The 7,065-nt window shown below is 36.5% G+C and overlaps 1 non-coding gene across 1 annotated transcript; it reads right to left on the bottom strand.

Annotated features, from left to right (window-relative positions):
- Positions 1–6,356: 6,356 nt before the first annotated feature.
- LOC112731387 (small nucleolar RNA R71) lies at positions 6,357–6,464 on the bottom strand. Its single transcript, XR_003167167.1, has one exon. It is a non-coding gene; the product is annotated as a small nucleolar RNA R71 (small nucleolar RNA).
- Positions 6,465–7,065: the final 601 nt, after the last annotated feature.

The raw sequence follows: 7,065 nt of genomic DNA on the forward strand, positions 1-7,065 counted from the left end.
AACGCAACTGGAATTGCGTCATTTGGACCTCTGTAGCTAAAGTTACAGCCGTTTGAGTGCGAGAGGGTCAGGCTGACAGCTTTGTAGTTCCTTCAACTTCTTGTATTCCTTCCACTTTTGCATGCTTCCTTTCCATCCTCTGAGCCATTCCTGCCCTGTAATCTCTGAAAGCACTTAACACACATATCAAGGCATCTAATGGTAATAAGAGAGGATTAATATTAGCAAAGATAAGTCCAAAGAAACATGTTTTCAATTAAAGCACATAATTAGGAAGGCAAATGTAAAACCATGCAAATAGTATGAATAACTGGGTAAAGAGTAGATAAAAACCACTCAATTGAGCACAAGATAAACTATAAAATAGTGGTTTATCAGGCATACAAAAGTCATGAGGTTTCTAATTAAGGTTGTAATGGGGCCAAGGTAAAGGTAAGGGTATATGTATAAGGCTAAATGAGCTAATTGAGCGAATCCTTGATTAGTCTAAGATCTCACCTAACATACATATTTTGTAAAGTAAAGCTTCTTTAACTATTTTCCCATATTTTTCCCACTTTTGATACATGCTCATATTTTAATTTTTATCTTGTCCCATGTGTATTGCTTTATTTTGCATGTGGGAAATTCTTTTGTATCCCCTTTATTTAAATACTGAAATATATATATATATATATATATATATATATATATATATATTTTAATGCACATGGTAATTCAATTATTTTGATTTCACATGAGCATGCTTTCCAAAAATTTTTATTTTGAATTATTTTATTCTTTTCAACTTTCTACCCTTTGTTTTTATCATCCATGTTCCCAATAGGTTTCCCACACTTAAACAATTACACATTTTCTATCTTAAGCTAACCAAGGATTCAACTTGGGATTTTTTATTTTGTTTTTCTGCTTAAGGCTAGTAATGTGGTTTGAAGAATAAGAGGGGATTTAAAGGCTCTAGGGGGCTAACAAGGGTGATGAAAAAGGTTGGCTAATTTGGGATAAGTGAGCTAAAATCAAACAATCGCCTCAATCACTCTCTTGGTATGTATTTCTATTCTATAATCGGACATATAGATTAAAACAAAGTAAAGAACACCAGAATAAATAAGAAGGGTGGAACACACAGGAATAAAAATTATGGTTTGAATGTAACCATACAATTAAGCTCAAAATTCACGGGCTGTGTGTTCTCTAACTCAGAAATCATATATCAGTTATATATGTCATGCAAGTAAAAATCAAGAGTTCCCATTATTCTCAATGTAAAGTTTATTTTGAGTGGCTTTAAAGTTTGTGTTTCTCCTTGATAAAATGTCGTTAACTAACTAACATGGAATGCTATATATACAAGGTGTGGGTTGTTTCTATTATGTTCAAGTCTCTAGTTTACTTCTTTTTTATATTTTCAATATAAACTAAGCTATCTTATGCTAAAAAGGGTAAACTATACTAATTATTCCACAATTTCTATAACTAATAAGTTAGAATTGCAACTAAACTAAATAGCTAAAATATGAACTAAAAATGCAACATGCAGAAATAGAGTTAAAATACATGAAAATAGCAATGTATAAGTACTGAGAAAATAAAAATAAAAATAAAAGAGAAAAATACAGAAAAAGTAGCAAAATAAAGTAAAAAGAGTCTGTAGTGGTTCACCAAAAAATACGCCAGAGATGGCGACCTCCCCACACTTAAACTGAAGCATTGTCCCTGATGCTCACTCAAGCAGGGTGTGAAGGGGTGTCATCACTGGGAGGGTGGGTAGCTGGAGTCTCTGTGGTGGTGGTCTGAGGGTCTGCCTACGGCAGAGGAGGTGCTGACTGGATAGGGATCTCTGGTTCTATAGCCTGAATCTAAGGCGGAGCCTCCTGATGTGATGCAGCCTACTCTATGCCTGCCTGCGCAGCCTCGCTCTGTGGATGGGTCTCTGCCTCGTGATCATTCGCCTCCTCCTCAGAAGGCTCTGATGGTGTGTCAGGCTCGGAGGGGATATCGCCAGATCGTATCATCAGCTTCAGGTGCTCATAGCGTTGCTTTCTGCGATGCTCACCTCTCTCGTATCGGCACCGGTTGCGGCGCTCCATCTGGTCTAGCTGTCGAAACAGGCGGTGCACTAGGTGATAAACTGGCTCTGAGGCAGGTGGAGGTGCAGTGGTGGTAGCAGGGGTAGCTGTAGAGGAAGAGGGGCCGGCAGATGGTGTGGCTGTCTCATCAATAGGAGTGAGGAATGGAGGTCTGTAGCCCAATGCCAGAAAGTTCCTGCTGTGAGGGATAATTTTCTTGCATTCTGCAGCAGGTCGCTTCTCATCAGCATCCTCCCAAGGCACGTCAGCTCGACGGCCTAGCTGTGTAATCAGATAAGGAAAGGGGAGAGTGTCTCAGACGTGGATCCTGGCCATGTAGTAGCGAATGAAGCGTGGCAGGTACAGGTCCTTACCCTCCATCACGCACCATTGGAGGGTGATCATAGCGGCAGGTAGCTCCGTCTCGTGAGTACTCGGCATAATAAAGTTGCTTAGGATCTTATGCCATAGCCGAGCCTCATCATTCAAGTATGCCCACTTGATTCCCTTAGGCATGGTGGTGTTCTGACCCATGATCCATGGGACAGGCGGGTCAAGGGCTATCCTGGTGATGAGCGGATAATTTATACGCTTTTTGGCATTGTTTTTACATAGTTTTCAGTATAATTTAGTTAGTTTTTAGTATATTTTTATTAGTTTTTAATTAAAATTCACATTTCTGGACTTTACTATGAGTTTGTGTGTTTTTCTGTGATTTCAGGTATTTTCTGGCAGAAATTGAGGGACTTGAGCAAAAATCAGATTCAAATGTTGAAGAAGGACTGCAGATGCTGTTGGATTCTGACCTCCCTGCACTCAAAGTGGATTTTTTGGAGCCACATAACTCCAAATGGCGTGCTCTCAATTGCATTGGAAAGTAAACATCCAGGGCTTTCCAGAAATATATAATAGTCCATACTTTGATTAAGGATAGATGACGTAAACTGGCATTGAACGCCAGTTCCATGCTGCATTCTGGAATCAAACGCCAGAAACAGGTTGCAAAGTGGAGTTAAACGCCAGAAACAGGTTACAAACTGGCGTTCAACTCCAAGAAAGACCTCTACACGTGTAAAGCTCAATGCTCAGCCCAAGCACACACCAAGTGGGCCCCAGAAGTGGATTTCTGCATCAATTACTCATTTCTGTAAACCCTAGTAACTAGTTTAGTATAAATAGGACTTTTTACTATTGTATTTGGGGATCTTTGATCAGTTTTATGCTATCTTAGACTTTTATGAGGGCTGGCCATTCAGCCATGCCTGAACCTTCATCACTTATGTATTTTCAACGGTAGAGTTTCGACACACCATAGATTAAGGTGTGGAGCTCTGATGTTCCTCAAAGATTAATGCAAAGTACTACTGTTTTTCTATTCAATTTAGCTTATTCCGTTTCTAAGATATTCATTCGCACTTCAATATGATGGATGTGATGATCGTGACAGTCATCATCATTCTCACTTATGAACGCGTGCCTGACAACCACTTCCGTTCTACCTTAGATTGGATGGATATCTCTTGGATATCTAATACAGGGGACCGAGTCCGAGATATTAGAGTCTTCGTGGTATAAGTTAGAACCCATGGATGGCCATTCCTGAGATCCGGAACGTCTAAACCTTGTCTGTGGTATTCCGAGTAGGATCTGGGAAGGGATGGCTGTGACGAGCTTAAAACTCGCGAGTGCTGGGCGTAGTGACAGACGCAAAAGGATCAATGGATCTTATTCCAGTATGATCGTGAAACGACAGATGATTAGCCGTGCCGTGATAGAGCATTTGGACCTTTTTCACTGAGAGGATGGGATGTAGCCATTGACAACGGTGATTCCCTTCATACAGCTTGCCATGGAAAGGAGTAGGAATGATTGGATGAAGACAGCAAGAAAGCAGAGGTTCAGAGGGACGAAAGCATCTCTATACGCTTATCTGAAATTCTCACCAATGAATTACATAAGTACCACTATCCTATTTTATATTTTATTTATCTTTTACTTATCAATTCATAAAATCAATTTAATCCGCCTGACTGAGATTTACAAGGTAACCATAGCTTGCTTCAAGCTGACAATCTCCGTGGGATCGACCCTTACTCACGTAAGGTTTATTACTTGGACGACCCAGTGCACTTGCTGGTTAGTTGTACGAAGTTGTGAAACAGAATTAAGCATATAAACGTGCGTATTGAGTTCTTAGCACCGTTACCAAGGAAGGAATGATCACGATTTCGCACACCAAGTTTTTGGTGCCGTTGCCGGGGGTTGTTCGAGTTTGGACAACTGACGGTTCATCTTGTCGCTCAGATTAGGTAATTTTATTTTAATTTTAAGCTTTTTATTCTTACTTTCAAAAAATACAAAAAAAAAATTCTTCTTTTTCGTTTTTCCCAATTAATTTTCAAAAAAAAAAATTTAACAAAATCATAAAACCAAAAAAATATTTTGTGTTTCTTGTTTACGTCTAGATTCAAGTTTTAAGTTTGGTGTCAATTACATCTTTTTAATTTTCTAAAAATTATTTTCGAAAATTTCATGCATTGCATTCTTCATGATCTTCAAGTTGTTCTTGGCCAGTCTTCTTGTTTGATCTTCATATTTTCTTATTTTGTGTCTTTTCTTGTTTTTCATATGCATTCTTGAATTATTAGTGTCTAAAGAATAAAAATTTTTAAGTTTGGTGTCTTGCATGTTTTCTTTTCTTAAAAATTTTCAAAAATAAGTTCTTGGTGTTCATCTTGACATTCAAAGTGTTCTTGCATGCATTAGGTGTTTTGATTCATAATTTTCATGATTTGTTTCAATTTTGTGTTTTTTTTTTCTTTCATCATTAAAAATTCAAAAATAAAAAAAATATCTTTCCCTTTTTCTCTCATAAATTTCGAAAATTTGAGTTGACTTTTTCAAAACTTTTTAAAATTTAGTTGTTTCTTATGAGTCAAGTCAAATTTTCAATTTAAAAACCTTATCTTTTTCAAATCTTTTTCAAAAATCAAATCTTTTTCAAATTTTCTTTCATATTTTTGAAAATTTCAAATTAATTTTCAAAATCTTTTTCTTATTTTCATTTCATATTTTCGAATTTAATACCAACATTTAATATGATTGATTCAAAAATATTAAGTTGTTACTTGCCTATTAAGAAAGGATCAATCTTTAAATTTTAAAATCATATCTTTTTGTTTCTTGTTAGTCAAGTAATCAACTTTAGTTTTCAAAATTAAATCTTTTCAATTCCTTATCATATCTTTTTAAAAATTGATTTTCAAATCTTTTTCAATCAATCTTATCTTTTTGTTCCAATCATATTTTTTTCAATTTCAATCATATCTTTTTCAAAAACAAATTTCAAATCTCTTTTAATCAATCATATCTTTTTGTTTCAATCATATCTTTTTCAAAACTGCCCAACTAACTCTCTACCTTTAATTTTCGAAAATCCCTTCCCTCTTTTTCAAAATTTCATTTTAATTAACTAATTGTTTTAATTTTAATTTAATTTCAATTTTAATTTTCGAATTTTAAATTTAAATTTAAAATATTTTTATTTTATTTGGTTAAATTTTCGAATTCTTCTCTCATCTCTAATCTCCTTCTATTTATTTATTCATCCATTAACACTTCTATCCTCACCCTTGTGTTTGGATTCTCATCTCTTCCTTCTTCTATTCTTACTTTCTTCTACTCACATAAAGGAATCTCTATACTGTGACATAGAGGATTCCATATTTTCTTTTCTACTTTCTTCTTCTTTTTCATATGAGCAGGAACAAGGATAAGAACATTCTTGTTGAAGCTGATCCTGAACCTGAAAGGATTCTGAAGAGGAAGCTAAGGGAAGCCAAAGCACAACTCTCTGGAGAAAATTTGACTGAACATTTCGAAAAAGAAGAAGATATGGCCGAAAATAATAACAATGCAATGAGGATGCTTGGTGACTTCACTGCACCTAATTCCAATTTACATGGAAGAAGCATCTCAATCTCTGCCATTGGAGCAAACAATTTTGAGCTTAAACTTCAATTAGTTTCTCTGATGCAACAGAACTGCAAGTTTCATGGACTTCCATCTGAAGATCCTTTTCAGTTCTTAACTGAGTTCTTGCAGATCTGTGATACTGTTAAGACTAATGGGGTTGATCCCGAGGTCTATAGGCTTATGCTTTTCCCATTTGCTATAAGAGACAGAGCTAGAATATGGTTAGATTCTCAACCTAAGGATAGCCTGAACTCTTGGGATAAGCTGGTCACAGCTTTCTTAGCCAAGTTCTTTCCTCCTCAAAAGCTTAGTAAGCTTAGAGTGGATATTCAAACTTTCAGACAAAAGGAAGGTGAATCCCTCTATGAAGCTTGGGAGAGATACAAGGAACTGACCAAAAGGTGTCCTTCTGACATGCTTTCAGAATGGACCATCCTAGATATATTCTATGATGGTCTGTCTGAGTTATCAAAGATGTCACTGGACCATTCTGCAGGTGGATCCATTCACCTAAAGAAAACACCTGCAGAAGCTCAAGAACTCATTGACATGGTTGCAAATAACCAGTTCATGTACACTTCTGAAAGGAATCCTGTGAATAATGGGACGCCCATGAGGAAGGGAGTTCTTGAAATTGATACTCTGAATGCCATATTGGCTCAGAATAAAATATTGACTCAGCAAGTCAATATGATCTCTCAGAGTCTGAATGGATTGAAGGAATCATCCAACAGTACTAAAGAGGCATCTTCTGAAGAAGAAGCTTATGATCCTGAGAACCTTGCAATAGCAGAGGTGAATTACATGGGTGAACTCTATGGAAACACCTATAATCCCTCATGGAGAAATCATCCAAATTTCTCATGGAAGGATCAACAAAAGCCTCAACAAGGCTTTAACAATGGTAGAAGAAACATGTTTAGCAATAGCAAGCCTTTTCCATCATCCACTCAGTAAAAGACAGAGAGCTCTGAGCAGGATCCATCTAGCTTAGCAAACATTGTCTCTGATCTATCTAAGG

Source organism: Arachis hypogaea, chromosome 12 (assembly GCF_003086295.3).
Source record: "Arachis hypogaea cultivar Tifrunner chromosome 12, arahy.Tifrunner.gnm2.J5K5, whole genome shotgun sequence".
Taxonomy (NCBI): domain Eukaryota; kingdom Viridiplantae; phylum Streptophyta; class Magnoliopsida; order Fabales; family Fabaceae; genus Arachis; species Arachis hypogaea.